General features: G+C 38.6%; 1 non-coding gene across 1 annotated transcript; it reads left to right on the top strand.

Annotated features, from left to right (window-relative positions):
* Window positions 1-8833: 8833 nt before the first annotated feature.
* Window positions 8834-8962, top strand: LOC132428797 (small nucleolar RNA SNORA25). Its single transcript, XR_009520194.1, has one exon. It is a non-coding gene; the product is annotated as a small nucleolar RNA SNORA25 (small nucleolar RNA).
* Window positions 8963-18009: the final 9047 nt, after the last annotated feature.

Below are 18009 nucleotides of genomic sequence, written 5' to 3'. Positions count from 1 at the left end.
AGCTATGAATAGACGTTTTGACTAGATTAAAGCTTTGAGACAGATAAAAGGACATACAGAATAAAAGATGCATTAAAAAACTAGCAGCAAGAGGAGAAGGGAGAAGACAAAACCAAAACAACCCTGGGGATGTTTTGGAGGGCCATTAACAGGAGAACACAAAAATGAAAATAAATAACACAAAAGTCCTTTGGAGACTCTTGAATCTCGTTCTATCCCTGAAAGGCTGGCATGTTATGTTTACTGTTCTTTATTCCCATGAGACAAATGCTGCCTTCCTTACTGTCAGGAATAGTCTCACAGTAAATCCCTATAACCTGAGCCTGGCAAACTTAAGGTCCCAATCCTCTGGGAGTCACAAAATACTGGGCCCCATGCAAGAGGGCACAAAGGTTTCCTTCCAAACTCTGTGCCCACTTTATCACCTAAATACAGTGCAGCCCTGAAGAGTCTCACCCCTGCTGCCTCTCTCTATAGTTGCTGAAACCCAGTTCCAGGGATGTGAGTTGCCAGCAGGATGGAAGAGTGACTACATTTTGTTTCCCATCCTCCTCTATCCTTCCTACATAATGCACCAAATATCATCTCTACCAGTGAGAAGATCAATCTCCCAAATGAAAGGAAACAAAAAAAAACTACAGAAGTAAATCGGAAAGGGAAGTACAAAAATCTAAAATAAGAATAGCCTGTCAAGATGCCATGATACTATACAGAGAGAATCCTAAAGATGCCACCAGGAAACTACTAGAGCTAATCAATGAATTTAGTAAGGTCGCAGGATACAAAGTTATTACATAGAAATCTCTTGCATTCCTATACACTAACAATGAAAGATCAGAAAGAGAAATTAAGAAAATAATCCCATTTACCACTGGAACAAAAAGAATAAAACACTTAGGAATAAATCTACCTAAGGAGGCAAAAGACCTGTACTCAGAAAACTATAAGATACTGATGAAAGAAATCAAAGATGACACACACAGATGGAGAGATATACCACATGCTTGGATTGGAAGAATCAATATTGTAAAAATGACTATACTACCCAAAGCTATCTACAGATTCAGTGCAATCCCTATCAAACTACCAATGGCATTTTTCACAGAACTAGAATAAAAAATTTTACAATTTGTATGGAAACAAAAAAACCTCGAATAGAAAAAGCAATCTTGAGGGAAAAAAGAAACAACAACATGGAGCTGGAGGAATCAGGCTTCCTGACTTCAGACTATACTACAGGGCTACAGTAATCAAGACAGCATGGTACTGGCACAAAAACAGAAATATATATCAATGGAACAGGACAGAAAGCCCAGAAATAAACCCACGCACATATGGTCACCTAAACTATTTACAAAGGAGGCCAGAGTATACAATGGAGCAAAGACAGCCTCTTCAGTAAGTGGTACTGGGAAAACTGGACAGCTACATGTAAAAGAATGAAATTAGAACATTCCCTAACACCATACACAAAAATAAACTCAAAATGGATTGAAGACCTAAGTGTAAGGCCAGACACTATAAAACTCTTATAGGAAAACACAGGCAGAACACTCTGACATAAATTGCAGCAAGATCTTATTTGACCCACCTCCTACAGTAATGAGAATTTAAAAAATAAACAAATGGGACCTAATGAAACTTAAAAGCTTTTGCACAGTAAAGGAAACCATAAACAAGACCAAAAGACAACCCTCAGAATGGGAGAAAATATTTGCAAACGAAGCAACTGATAAAGGATTAATCTCCAAAATCTGCAAACAGCTCAGGTAGCTCAATATCAAAAAAACAAGCAACCCAATCAAAAAATGGACAGAAGACCTAAATAGACATTTCTCCAAAGACGACATACAGACGGCCAACAAACACATGAAAAAATGCTCAACATCACTAATTATTAGAGAAATGCAAATCAAAACTACAATGAGATATCATCTCACGCCAGTCAGAATGGCCATCATCAAAAAATCTACAAACAATAAACACTGGAGAGGGTGTGGAGAAAAGGGAACCCTCTTGCACTGCTAGTGGGAATGTCAATTGATACAGCCACTATGGAGTACAGTATGGAAGTTCCTTAAAAAACTAAAAATAGAACTACCATGTGACCCAGAAATCACACTACTGGGCATCTACCCAGAGAAAACCATAATTCAAAAAGACACATGCCCCCCAGTGTTCACTGCAGCACTATTTACGATAGCCAGGACATGGAAACAACGTAAATGTCCATCAACAGAAGAATGGATAAAGAAGATGTGCTACATATATACAATGGAATATTACTCAGCCATAAAAAGGAATGAAACTGGGTCATCTGTAGAGACGTGGATGTACCTAGAGGCTGTCATACAGAGCGAAGTAAGTCAGAAAGAGAAAAACAAATATCATATATTAACACATATATGTGGAATCTGAAAAAATTGGTATAGACGATCTTATTTACAAAGCAGAAATAGAGACACAGACGTAGAGAACAAACATATGGATACAAAGGGGGAAAGGGCAGGCTGGGATGAATTGGGAGATTGGGATTGACACATATAGAGTATTGATACTATGTATAAAATAGATAACTAATGATAACCTACTGTATAGCACAAGGAACTCTACTCCGTGCTCTGTGGTGACCTAAATGGGAAGGAAATCCAAAAAAGAGGCGATACATGTATACAACAGCTGATTCACTTTGCTGTACAGTAGAAACTAACACAACACTGTAAAGGAACTATACTCCAATAAACTTTTTTTTAAAAAAGAATAGCCTGCCAAAATGTCTTATTATTCAATCTTCACCATCTCTCTACGAAGTTTTCCCCATCCTTGATATGTGGAAACTGAGGTTAACTTGAGAGATTAAGTAACTTGCTGAATAATGTATTGGGTATCTGTAATGCATTAGCACTAGAACCCCAGGGCTCAACCAGAAGACATGGCCCTTTCCTTCATGGAACATACTGAGTAAAGGAGATAAAAAAGTAAATATGAAATTAAATACAGTGTGATGGTTGCTACAGGAGCACCTAAGAAAGCTTCTAACTCAGACCTGAGGAATTAGAGAAAGTGTTAGATACACTGAAATCTAAAAGGTGAATTGGATTCAGCAAAGTAGAGGCAGTGAAGACAGACCATGTAGAAGATACATTCAAAAGACCAGAGATAAAATGAACAAAACTGCAAAGTTGTGAAGTTTCAAAAAATGATGCTAAAGAAATCCAGCTCATGTAGCACCTTGTTGGTCATGGAAAGGAATTCAGACCTTATCATGAGACAATGGAAAACCATTGAAGGGGGTTAACAAGGATGAAATATGATCAGGTTTGTATTTCTGAAATATTTCTTTTACTGCAATATGAAACAAATGGATTAGGAAAAGAAGAAAGAAAAAGTATTTAGGTTGAATTGTGGATATATGAATATTTTGTCTAACAAAAATGACAATTTCATATGGTTCAGCCTACTAGTTAGGCAGCTGTTGCTTGCACTAAAGGAATGATAGGGAGAATAGAAATATATAGATGCTTTCCATATCTTCTGTAGCTATTTTTGAGAAGACACAGATAGCACTTAAAGATTGATTGGATATGGCAAAGAGAGAGAAAAGGAGGCATCAAGAGGGACCCTCCCCCAAAATTCCCGAATACAGCACCTAGGTAGATAGTGATAGCACCCATCTATGTAGGAAAATGAGTGAAAGAAACAGGAAGAAAGAGACAAAGAAATGGACTGACTGAAGGAGGTTACTTATTTCCAGAACTCACTATTCCAAGAGTATAGGAAATGGCTTAAAATCAAAATTCTAATTAAAAAAAAATGGATGATATTGTGAATAGATCAACTCTTTATATTTAAAAAATAAAATCCTGAAGCTAAATTGCCAATCCCTAACTTTCTGTAAAATAGATATTGCTCTCAACCCATTTAAAAAAAAAAGGCTCTCATTTTTGCATAGATTCATAATCTGACCTTCTCCAGATTGCCAAAGCCTAAGAAATAGCTTCAAGACTACAGATTAACCTTTATAGGGTGCACTTGACATGAATTTTTAAGAGATATAGTGTCTTCAAATAAATGATCGCAACACAAATTTAAGATTCAATCAGAATTAATGGTGGTATTAGAAATGATAACTTCAATTATAAGCATAATGCATTTTCATTTCGGAGATTAATTTATGTAGAGTAGGTACTTGGAGTTTGCCCTGGTACAGCCATACTTCAAACCTGCTTGTGACCAAGAAAAGGCATTTGTGCTAGTTTGATCTTAGATAATAGCAAATGTTTAAAAAAATTAATATTATGTAACTCACTTTCCAGAAAGTTATTTTTTCCATTCATCTAAGAAAAGAGGTGTGGGTTGAAATTAAAACACTGAAGATGTGAATTTAATCAAGGAAATCTACAGTATTGTCCTCGTGTGAATTTTATATTCAACCTATGATTTCAAAAGAAGTAACTATAGGGCTCCCTTGGTGGCTCAGTGGTTGAGAGTCCGCCTGCCGATGCAGGGGACACAGGTTCGTGCCCCGGTCCAGGAAGATCCCACATGCCGCACAGTGGCTGGGCCCGTGGGCCATGGCCACTGAGCCTGTGCGTCCGGAGCCTGTGCTCTGCAACAGGAGAGGCCACAACAGTCAGAGGCCCACGTACCGCAAAAAAAAAAAAAAAAAAAAAAGAAGTAACTATAAAATATTCTGCTGCATAAGAATAAAATAAGCAATTTATCTCAGTATTATTTTTCATCACTTCACTTTTTGAAAGAAAAAGGCAGTTCTTCAAAGAGATACATGACTAAAACTATAAAGTAATTTTTAAACATGTTGACAGCTATTTTTAAAATGAGGATCAGGAAAGTTCTCCTGAAAATGAAAATAGAAGTCTCTATAACATCAAAATTATCTAAATGGAAAATTCCAAAGAAGAATTTTTTTCTCTACCTAATTCAGAAAAAACCTATTTTTAAAAGAAATTTTCCTGCGGACACTGACAAAGTAGAGTATAAAGGTATACATTTCTTAAAGTATATGGATATTGAATCCATATTTAGTACCTATAAAATACATTGGATTAATGTGATTAAAAATTTTTGTTGAACTGTAAAGCCCTGAAGTGCTAAGAAGTATAGGTAACGTTAACTAACAGCTTTCTATATGCCACACAAAATATATGTTTTAGGTACTTTGAGATAAGTACAATTATTAGTCCCGTTTTACAGATGAACAAACAAAGTGTGGAGTTAAGGTTGCTCATCTGAGTTCTCCAGGCTAAGGAGTGGCAAAGTCAGCCCTTGATCTCCAATCTGTGTGCCTCTCAAACATAAGCTTAACTCCAGCATGCTCTATACTGCCCCTCCTTAACTCCAGCATGCTCTAAACTGCCTATCAAGGTGACCTGATATCCTCATATTTACTTTAGATCAGTGATCTTTTCATTGGCAATATTTAACTAATGGGGGACTTGGCACTAAGAGGTGAAAACTGGGGGCTTTAAGTGGGAATATCCACTTATCCATCTGGGCTGATCACTGAGTTTTTACCAAGTGAGTCATTTATCTATGTAGTTTTTCCATCTGCAAAATGAGAATTAGATTAGGTTACACTAGTGCACCATTTAAAGCGGTACTTCTGATACTGTTATTAGTTATTATATAAATTCATCATATAATAAATGAGGGGCCCTTCATAAAAACTCACTTTAAAATATTTCGATATAATATTCATTAATTCATCCAACATAATACTTGTTATACATTCAAAACACCTTGGTGGGTACTTCGAGGAAAAAAAAATGTCAAAGACATTCTATGCTTTTCATGATATATCAATCTACTTGGAAAGATACAAAACACATGTAACAAGCACACAATTACTAAGCAATATACAGACCAGTGCAAAATAATATAGTAAAAGAAATTCACCTAAATAGCTAGCTGCACAGGTACAGCTAGAAAAGAGAGGTAAAGGATGGGTTTTGACCCAGAATATCAAGGAAGTGATGAAGACGGACATCCAAAGGGAAAAGGTAGGAAAGCATGAGAATGTATATTTGGGGCTAATAAAGTTGTAGAAGAAATAAGAGCTGGGAAGTTGAGGTAGGGCAATTGACAGCCTCAAAGATCACACAACACAGATTAAATGAGAAAAAAAAAAACACCTTGCTTTGACTTGCTTCTTCAAATTGCTTTTGCAATCTGGAAGACAAAAATCCTAATTCTAATATACTGTTGGCCCAAAGGGTTTGCCTAAAGAATCTATTAAATCAGTGTTCCATAAGTTAGCCCATGAGTTTCACTCTAAACAAATTGAGAGAACCAAACCCAAACATTTCCAATGCAAGTTGAAAGGTGGTTCTTCTTAGCCCAAAGTTTTCGTTTAGAAAAATACATATTTATATACTTTAGATTTTCTTCCACCTTGCTTTAATGTTGTCTTAATGACAATTGTGTCTTTTGTTTTACTTTAATCTCACTTGTGTAACTTTTAATGCTTTCTGCAAAATTCAGCAGTTTAATCTGGAGTTAAAGAAATAAAACCTTGATGACTCTTAAAGAGTTTAAGATTAATGCAGGAAGAAATTACCTTGGTTAGTCATGCCCATTCTAATTAACGGCCTGAAGTTTGCTTTTGCTGCAGAAGTGGTAGGAGTTTGATGTGAAGCCAAGACTAAGTGAATCATGCTGTATGGCTTGTTTTTAATCACTAAATTCAAGAAGCTAAAACTGCATTTTGAATGACTGTATGATTGTATACGCTATCAAATAGTAACCAAACAAGATGGGACATTAATGTGCATGACAAACAGAAATAAGTATCTTCCTTCCTCTTTAGATTATATCAATAAAACAAGTGAATATTCTGTAGTTCGAAAGCAATATAAACACATTTTTAATGGAAGCCCACATATAACTGTCATGAATGCCTTTCCAAATAAGAATATTGTGGGCAGCTACTCAATGTCAAGACATGTATTACATTGGGAAATTTGTAACTGTTCTCCCAGAATATGCTATGAACACTGCAGTGTTTAATCAATTAATCATGCAGCTACTGTTCTGCAAACTGTCTATCAGGTAAGCTGTGACTATATTTGCATAGAGTACATGAATATGAACACAGAAAAAAAGCTTTTTTTTTTTAACCTGCTTTCCCTTGTTCAAAGTAAAAGACAACAGGGCCAGTTGAAACTCTAGACTAAGTATATTCACACATGGCCTGAGAGTGAATGTTTCCCCTAATAACTGGCATTATTTGATATTTGATAAAAATACTGCTCACATTTTTATTAATGGGTAAAAATAATACCTAATATCTACTGGAAGATAATTACATGTCAGATACCATGGCAAGTCCTTTGCATAGAACTTCATTATTCTCAATAGTACACTATTGCAGTGTTTCTCAACTGGGACCATTTTGACCCCATGGGACATTTTGCAATGTCCGGAATCATTTTTGGTTGTCAGAATACACAGCAGAGGGGTTGTGCCATTGGCATATAAGGGGCAGAGGCCAGGGTTGCTAACTAAACATCCTTCACTGCACGTGACACCTTGTGCAACAAAGAATTATCCAGTCCAACATGCCAATAGTGCAGAGGTTGAAAAACCTTCCCCTACTTTTATCTTCATTTAACAGGTGAGAAAAATTAGTCTTAAAGAGGTTAAATAAACTGCTCAAGGTAACAGAACTAATAAGTGGTTGAGGTAGGACTCAAACTCTACATTGACTCCAAAGCCCACACCCTCTCCACTTCAGGTTCTAGCTGCATTGCACCTCACTGAAAAATCATTTACCTCATTGTACACAATCTTGTAATGCAGCAAACCTACTGCTTTGAATCAGAGGTCCTAGGATTTGGTGTAAGTAGGGCTGCTCTCTACCTGTTTGATCTTCAGGAGTCATTCCAATTCTCATCAGTAATCTGGGAGCCTAGAGCTAGAGCTTCCTTAAACGTTTCTCCTAACTTTTTATGATTCTAGCCCCAAGCCTTCTAGCAAGGTTACCTGATTGCCTCTGCATCCCTCCACTGGGTGTTAGAGTAGACCTCCCTTAGGCTTTGACCTTATTCTGTTCTCTGCTTCACAGCAAGCAGTAGAGGATTCCCTGGAGTGGCCCCCTGCTGACTTTGCCACCTTCTCCATGGAATAGAATTCTGCCTTCGGTGATGCCATGGATGACTTTTTCCACCTCTAGAGAACAACCCAAATACCACTGGGGATGTAAGGGGTGTTTGGCACTGCCCTTTCCCTCCAACTATCTATGGAGTATCAGATATTCCTTAGGGAGCCCACTAAGAGTTGACTCTCGCCCACTTTGAAGAAGTAAAGATTCCTAGGGGAGGGAATCCACAGCCTGACCTCCAAACCAAATAGCCGAGAACCCAATGTAAGTTGCTCAGTTACCTGCATGAACCCCAGGGACCAATCTAAAGCAACCCAAACAAAGTTAGCAGACAGCATGAGGCTAGATTCTCCATGCCCTGGGTCACCTTATTTTTATACCCATTACAGAAGTAACACACATGCTCCCAAAATAGCAGCTTTACTAACCCACAGCATAAGGATCTGTGATTTGTTTCTAGATATAGATTTAAAATAAAAGAAACAATACTTCCTATTATGTACTCTTTTGAAGGATAAGATTTGTTTCCACAGAAAATGGGATACGGAAGAACACACAAAAATGCACTAAGATATCAAGCAGAACTTAGCCCACTAATGTGGATTTCATTTCACAGTATTTACAGATGTCATTGCCAGAAGTATTTCTGGTTCTTGAAACCTGTCTATGTCATACAGTGGTGATGGGTTTTTCTGCCCCAGTTAAAAAATATATAGGCCATTTCAAAGAGGGCGCATGGGGCTATGAAACCAGGAGCTCTTAACTCTACAACCAAAGCTTGAAATTCTTCACAGGATGCTATAGTCACTCAAAAGGGCTAAGTTTTTATGAGGAGATATAAGATGTAACCACTCATAATCATGACAGTTCACTCATAATAATCCATGATTGGTGATCTGGGAAAGTAAATAAATGTCTCAAAGTTTTAAAAATATATCATTCTCACACCCAGTTGCACACAGTAACAGTAGATAGGTAGAACATGGAATAGTCATCATAACTAGATAACTGGAATTTACATTAGAACCTGAACTTCAACAGATAGTTTCTTCTTATCCTCCTAAGTCACCTCTTAGATGCACTAACAAAGACCAAAATTATCCAATGTGGATCATATATCCTTGTTGGATGAGGTCATAAAGAGGATATGACCACAGGGTGACCCAAGAACTGGTCTCCAGCAACTGAAGTAACAGCTCCTTACTCCCTCCCTTATCCTTGGAATGTACATTCTGCCCACCGTTCCTGCACTCAAAGCCACTTCAAGGATGCAGCCTTGGGAAAATAAGATGTTACTGAGACCATCTACCTGACTGAACCCCATTAAGGCCTCTCTATAAACTCTTAGGACTCTGGCAGGTGGGTGCAGAGACCTACTCATCTTGCAGCCACTCAAGACAAGACTCATATGTAAGTTCCCTTGCTTATTGAAACTACCACCTACCAATCTGGAGCGGTCAGCCTTTTTCTTCAATGTACTGGGATCAGTTTTCAGTTTTACCCAGGGAACTCCCTAAATTGAGAATCAACATTCCCTTGTCTCCACCAAACCAGCTTCTCTCTGGCAATGGCTCTAATGATGAGTAAAGTCCAAGTAGTAGAATGAGAGGGAAACAGGAACCCTCCAATATTCAGAAACTTAAAGTTTTCTGTGAACAAGTACAAAGGAACTACAGCTTAAGTATCAGTGTCGTGAAATCCCCGTTACCCACCCCAGCCCTACCTAGCTTGGAAGAGTTTCTGCTTTAATCCTTCCGAGGGAAGCATGAGACTGCTCCCTGGAAAGGCCAGTGCAGTTCAGAAACACGGGCACATTTCCCACCAGAAAAACAATCAAGATGACAAGAACCTCATCTCTGGCCTTGGTGCTTATGGTACTCAGGGCAGTCAAGTTCCCTCAACCCCACAGACCATGTGGTCGGGGTGGTGCCCAGTGTAGTGCCACTGGTTAGATTTAAAGTGGCCTCTTCCCATTGTCTGAAAGCTAATCAAATGCTTTAGAAATAAAGCACAGTATCTTTCTACTCTTTGAGCTTCAGATACTGCAAAAATGGAATCAACTGCTTCTAGTGGAGCCCTAGGACTAATCTGATTCTAAATAATTCACTGTTTTCTGGTCATCTCGTTATTGTGCTCCCACCCTTATCCAGTCTCCTACCTGAAAACATTCACACACACACACACACACAGACACACACACACACACACACACACACACACACACACACACACTCCTTTTCTTTTGCTCCACGTATTTCCAAATATTTAAGCGGGATGTGAGCTGGCTAAACCAGGCTTGAGCAGGACAGCTGGAGCTGTCACGGAGCTATCTCCCCTTGACATATAAGTCAGCCAAATTGCCATAGTCAAGTAGCAATCATTTGTCTTTTCCCTCATCTCCTCAGAGCAGAATCTGATGCTCAGGGTGGTTTTAGAATATGGACAGGGGTCTCCACAGTCAGGAAAAGACATCTGATGCCTTCCCCTCCCCTCCCCCAAACCATGTTCAGCAGTTGTGACTCCTCTAAGGCTTGCATGTGGGTCTCCAGAGGTGAAAGGAGCATGGATTAGCCCACTGTGCTGCCTTGCCCACAGCATAGTATAATATTAATTAGTCACCTTCCTTATTATTCAGTCAAAATATGCCAGACTGAAATAAATTACATTCTTAGCACATATTTCACACCCCTGGATCAAGTCTTGCAAGGGTTTTCTTTTATTATTTATAAGATCATGTGCTGTCTTCCTGCGGAAAATGAGATGGTCTGCATGAGGAAAAAGGTAAAAGAAATGCAGAGAAATGAAACAATCAGATATTCCCTAATGATATTTAAAAATAGAAGATTTGCTACTGTTACATACAGCATGTTCCATCTTTTGAGATATAATGGCTCTCTTGTGGTTTAATGGAGAATTACTTTCAGTAATTGATTATTAAAATTTAAAATTGCTAACCGTCTTCATTATTAGATGAGCGAACATGTTATCCTTGTAATTAAAAAAGCCCGAGACTCACTTTCATCCTGTTGACAGAGCAGGCAGACTGTCTCTGCACTCAGACTTGATGGTTTCAGGCTTCTTGTTTGACAAAAATAACCAGCCAGTCATTTGATGATGAAAATGCAGAACATTCACAGAGACTGAGCAGAAAATATAATGAACAAAAAATAAAATAATAAAAGCCCTACAAGCTAATTAAAGTTTTCAGTCCCAACTCATTAAATGCTCTGCATCACTTATGGGATATTTCAGTGTGCTGTACTCAGGTAACATGGGCACTGTCACGTTAGTCCAGCCTCCTTCAACGTGCCTTCAGAGAGTATCACAACCTTTCCTCTTCCACCTGTACCAGCGCCTGCCCTTTCACATTTCACCTCGAGATGTTACCATTATAAATCGTTGGTTTGGGCAACTTATTACACAAAGGGGTATTGGAAAAATACAGTGTGATTTCCTGCCCTCTGGATGTGTTTAGGATGTGTCCAGACTGGCATGGAGAGCTCTAAGGCTTAAGCACCCTGCTAAGTCCAAACAGTGGTACCTCAAAATCCCTTGCGAAGTCCCCCATCCCAAGAGAAAAAGCATTATCAGTCATTTATCCACATACTAGGGGTGGGGAATTTGTCTTGATGGGAGCTTGCATTTCCTTCAATGTTTTCATCATATTAGAGTGTTCCTTTTGTGAAGGCAGCACTCAGTGATCTCCAAAAGGAAATTTTATAACTGTCAATGAAAAGAGCCTAACAAAGGGGACATTTTTCACAACTCAAGTATTAGACAGATGTCAGCCTTTGGGAGAGGAAAATCCAGCAGACTTGAGAAGCACAAATGTGAGTGAAGCAAAGATTTTTGTGCCTGAAGATATATTCTGAAAATCAAGGAAAGCGATCTGAATATCACCATTCCTATAAAGTCTCAATTGTTTAGCTCATAAGATCCCCACTCAAATGCTGATTTTTAAAAATGGACTAATCAATGACTTGTCAATATTTTCTTAAGATTCAGACCCTCAAGGATGTCCTCTCTGCTTCAACCCAGCCAACCTTGATTATTCTTTACTGCAAATTACTATCCTACCCTTTGTCCACAGTCAGACTATGATATCACTGGGCAATATTAAGATGGTGCTGTAAAGCTATTCTCATTTACTTGTCCTTGTATTTATCCTCCCAGTTAGATTATATAATTCTCAAGAGTAAGAGAAATTTCTTTTATTTCTTTTGCTATTTTCACTTATCTGCGTAGCCCCTTACCTGATATCAAACTCAGCCAGACATCAGGTCTACCACCCATCTTATTTGCTTTCTGGGTTAGATATGAAAGTTTGACAAGAAGCTGAGATGTTCCATACTAATTAAATATAACCTTGAATTTAGGACCCATACAGACTCGCTCAGCTTTCTTCAACCACAGAACAATTTTCTCAATTCTCCCAAGGATGGTACGTGGCTAGTTGCATTCTAGTAAATTCATTACTTGTAATGAACATTAGGGCATAATACTCGAAACTTCTTGAGAAAGGCTGATCTAGATTGTTCTTTCAGATTACCTTCAACAATCTCACACAGTCATTAATAAATTTTCAAAAATCCTTTCCCTCTTCCATAGCCTTTCTGGCTTTGGTGATGTAACAACTTTCCTCCTAGAATATAAAGTACCAACCAATTTACAAGGCAATCTCACATGTTACCCCCTCATAATCACTCTTGCCTACCCAAACACCATGACACCTTACTTGTACTAATGACACACATTTTCACCCTCTATCAGGTACCACTATTAAATCACATGCATTCTGATAGCGTAATTCACATTTGAACACTTTTCTATGTCTCACAGCACCTAGAATCTAGTTTTAAATGCGTAAGGGATTATAGTACATATTAACTGAATGAATGAATGGATAAAATCAATAGAATGGGCTAGTGCTGGATTTTTTTCCATTTCTCAATCTCCTTTCTTAAATTTAAATTGAAGGAAAATAGCTACCCAATACAAGTGTACTGATTAACTGTTTACAAAACATTTCTTTCCCGTATAGGGATTAAAAACTTATACCCACAAATTCCTGATCTTCCCATGTCAGTTGATGAAAATTTCCCAGTTTCAGTATCTCAGGCCATGATCTCTGAGTCATCTTGGCTGTGCCTCTTTCTCTTAAACCCCTTATCCTACCCACCAACTGATTTTGTCTGCTCTCTGTCAAAATAGATCCAGACCATTTCTCACCACCTCCACTACTAACAGCTTGTTCCAAAGTACCATCATCTACCCCCTAGATTATTCTAATCACCTCCTAAGGTCCCTCTCTGTTTACTGCCAGAAGTATTCCATTACAGCATCTCTTGGTTCAAGGCATTCCTCTGCCCAAATCCTCCAGTACGTCCCAAATGCATTACAATGGCCTATCAAGTCCTACAAGATCTGCCTGCCCCCTCTCATCTTTCACATCATCCTCTGCTACCCCATCCCTCCCTCATTGTCACCAGGCATTCTGGCCTCCTTGCTCTTCCTCCAACCAGGCATTCTCATGCCTCAGGAAATGCCTCTTGGCCTTTGCACATGCTCTCCTCTCAGCTTGGACTGCTCTTCACCAACATAGATGGGAGGAGAGGTTTGCTCCCTACTTTCTTCAGTTCACTGTTCAAATATCACCTTACTATTAAGACCTTTGGAAATGTATACATCTGTTTATTCTACAACTAGTTTCATCCAGTTAATTTATCAAGGCAGTTTTAAAATGGAGAAATCACAAAAGTTGTAAATTGTTTACAGAATATCACCCTATCAGAGAAAAATCCGAACGTTGACATAGTTTAGGTGTATGATATGGGCAGTGTAAAAGAACTATGGCTTCCTAGGAGGAGACTGTTTAAAATGCATTTCCCACTCTAGTTTCTTTCTGTCACATTCTTTTCAACTTCCACAAATGCTGAGAATGCCTAAAAAGGGTTCTCAGAAGGCTTCTGACAACTAACTGAAAAGATATCTACCACTCCAAATTACCTTTGAACATTGATTCTATTGACCCCATTTTCCTATCAGGAATAGGGCTCCGGAAGGAAGGTAGGAAGGGAAAGGAAAAATTTAAAGAAAGAAAAAAAACTTTTATTTACTACTGCTTTATAGTCAGACAAGTCAGACTGACAACAAAAATTCACTGAGCAGCAAAAGATTTCCCTCCAAGCTTTTGTTTTTGTTTGTGTTCTTATTTTATACTGGTTCTTCCCATACATAATAATATCCTGGCAGCAATTCAACTGATAATAGCCTCTTGGCATTAAAACAATTTCTGGAAAACATTTCAGTTTTGTTAAATTTTTACAACCTATCATATTATGGGACCTGGACCAAGGCTAATTTTTGTGGTTGAAGAATTTGTAGTAGCAATTTTGCCTGATTGGCTTCATATAGTAAATAATAATAATAAAAAAAAGTTTTTCCAAGGATCCCTGAAAATTTGATCTGGATGGAATAGTGGCTGATCCACCCCTTCACTTTAAAGATAAGGATACAAAGACCTAGTGAGATTAAATGATTTGCCCAAGGCATGAGATCTGTTACCAGAGAGCTGGGAATAAAACTCAAGCTCTTTGGCATTCACTGTTCCCTCCTCTTCACTGTGTTTGAGCTTTTTTCATTATGGTGCCATTCTGGCACTCACAGTGAAAATCCAACTAACATTAGCCCTAATGCCTAGGAAGCTGTAATCCAAAACTTGAGACCAAATGGATAACATGAAAATCATCATAGTTGAATTTATGATGACATATACTTTTCAGTTTACAACTTATAATCTTCAATCAAATCTATCACCTCATTTTATCCTCAAAAGAATGCTCTACAAATTATGTAATAGAAAACATTGCATAAATATGAATAGATAACATTTAAATACTCCAGTGTGCTCTCTGGAAGATGGTCAGGAAAGAGAAGTCACTGTGGTTTCTTACATGTATGAATAAGAAGATGCTCCCTACTACATATGCTAGATGCCACTAAACTGGTTTTATGATCAACCTATACATATATATAAAGGTTAAAATTACATATATATATATTTGTATACATATATATATGTAGAGAGGTGTGTATGTATGTATGTTTTTTATAAATATATACATGTAATTTCTATTTTTATTTTTGTAGTCATATTTGGAATCCACTAATGCTCTTTGCTATATTCCATGTGTCAGCACAGACGAAAGCCATCTCAGGGCTCTGGAAATGGCAGAGAGTGAATAATTAAGATCAGGCATCAAGACATTGACATGTCATTCACTGGTAACACGGAGGGACGGGATGCCAATAGTACTTTCTAAATATGCCACCAAGGGAGGGATTTCCTAGATCCTTAATAAAATTGGCCCCCATACATAATGGATACTACCAGCTAGTACCTGCTTTCCACTGCCTAGCTTATGTCAAAATTATGAAGGGAAAAAAGAAGAAAAAGGTATCGCCCATTTGCTTATGGAGTATACAACTGTCTATTTTGTGAAATTTGAATGGAGTGAGGGAGGGCCTCTGGCCAAAAGTATATCTCTCAATACCTGTCATACTGCCTGAAATCCCACCATTATCAACTCAATCCTTTGCATCTTGAATCTTTTTCAGGCCTTAAGCAAACCTATTAAAATGCATATACTTTAAAAAGTGACACAATCTTCTCACAGATTAGGCCCTTAATTAATGGGACCCAGGATAAACCAGGGATGAGGAGAATGATAGTAGAGGGGTGTTTTTTAAATAATACAACACAAATATACTTCCAGATACGAAAATTTGCCTGGGGCCATTATACATATCAGAATGTTGAGTGGGAAATTTCTATTTGGGCATTAGGGTCCACAGTTAAATATAACAAACAAAAAATGCTCAAACTGTAAAGGGAATCACCAGCAATTGGGGCCAGGCAGCCTGTTCCCAGCACTGCAGGAGTTTGGTATCTTTAACAAATCACTGGAACCTGGCTTTGGGAAGGGGACCCAGAGCAGATTCCTTATAAAATTCTAAGCCTGTTTATACTTGCCGGTGGGGGGAAGGTCCTAATTATGTTTTGAATATATCTGAGTCCCTGTCTGAGATCCTGGATACCTACCTACAAGTAGGGCTGGGTACACAATGATGTATACCCCTTATTGTTTTTCCTCATCAAAGCCAAATGTCATGATAGGCTTACCACCAAGGAAGACCTCATTCTAATGGACCTAATATAATTAATGCTTAGATTCCTAAAATCTACAAGGTTGAACTAACATGTGAGAGATTAGATGACAGATAATTAAATCACTTTGTATGACACGAAAAAGAAAAGGTAGAAAAAGTGCTATGAAAACTCCCTGAGGAGGGACTGGCAGCAATGTGATCATGAGAACATCTGAGACCACCAGCCATCCCACACTACCCTGCATGCCAGTAGTCTACTATGCATGCCAGGACGAGCCAAGACTGAGTGTCCCTATATTTTATTGCATCTGTTCATTTGACCAGTGGTAAATGGGGAGGAAAAAGTCATCCAGATCCTCTATAGGAAACCCTACTCATGACTGGATAAAACCTTGACTGAGTTTGAGAACACCTCACAAGAGAAAGAAGGAGATAGTAAAGAAAACCCAAAATGCAATGGAACCTAATACATACTCTCTCTGACAAAACCCCCAGCCAGACCAAACTGTGACGCACCCCGGGAAACAGCAGCTCGTTTGAAGAAAAGATGTTCTGCGACCCCCAATGGGACAGTACTGCCATCAGGGACAGATTCTACAAACCTAGATAGACAGAGTAGGGAAAGGCTCTATTCACTCACTGGAATTTCCTGGCGCTTCCGTAAGCATCTATAAGCACAAGTCTAAGGGGTATATGCTGTTCCAATATATTTTGGTATAAAAGTTGTAACCAGGAGAGTCTTAAAATAAAAGTACTGGAGGGAAAGCTCTGAGTCCGTTGAAGAAGGCGAGGCCATTCTGAAAGCCAGCATCTACTGCAGAGGGGGGCTTGAATCCCCCGAAACCATTCAAATAGTCTGTTTCACTGATATAATTATTAAATCATTGATTAGTGTGCTGAGTTGTCTTTATTACAGGTGAAATAGCCACTGCCAGCTGTTTCTGTGGTAAGTTCCTCAGCTAGAGAAAAACTGGCATTGTGCCCAGATGTAGCCAGGGAGCCCCACTGATTCAAAGTGGTTTTTCTTTCCTCCAGCGAGTGCTTCCCCCTGTCATTACATGGTTTCCCTGTGCTCTCATCATTACAACAATAGAATCCATAAAACCAAACACAGAAACAAAGGGATAACTTACTGGCAACTAATGAAACACAGAAAGACTGTTCAAGCAGTGTAAATGTGAAAAGGCTTTGAACCCGTTTAAACAATCTGCTTGTATTCCATTGCCCCGCGGTAAACACAGGCGTGCAGGCAAGTGTCTCAGCTTCGTAAAAATGACAAAATCTTTGCCTTAAAGGTCTGCTCACTTGTTGCTCCACTTCTCAAACACTTTCTGGAGTGCTCGTTTGCTTTCTGACCACTTGTCCAAATTCTACCCATTTATCAAGGCTGGCTTATCTCCCAGCTTTTCTAAGAAAATTTCCCTGAACATGCAGACTCTGCTGAGCTTTCTTTTCTTTTCTTCTCTTTTCATTCTTCAGTATTTGAGGTGTGTGCCACTCATTTGGCCAGCAGGTGCCAGGGCAAGTATGGGAAATTTCGAGAATCCATGCTACATCACAAAAGACCAAGGCACTTCCCTCTGATCCCAGATGCACACTCAGAAACTTTCTCAATCAACACTCCACTTAGTCCCATCACTTGCTTAGCATGAGCAGGTGAGATGAAACCTGTTTGCCATGCCTGGTGCTGAGGAAACAGGACAAGCCTTGGCATCAGATGA

The sequence above is a fragment of the Delphinus delphis genome, chromosome 7, assembly GCF_949987515.2.
Source record: "Delphinus delphis chromosome 7, mDelDel1.2, whole genome shotgun sequence".
NCBI lineage: Eukaryota > Metazoa > Chordata > Mammalia > Artiodactyla > Delphinidae > Delphinus > Delphinus delphis.
Note: the sequence above shows the minus strand (reverse complement) of the source record. Positions and strands in the feature narration are given on the sequence as shown.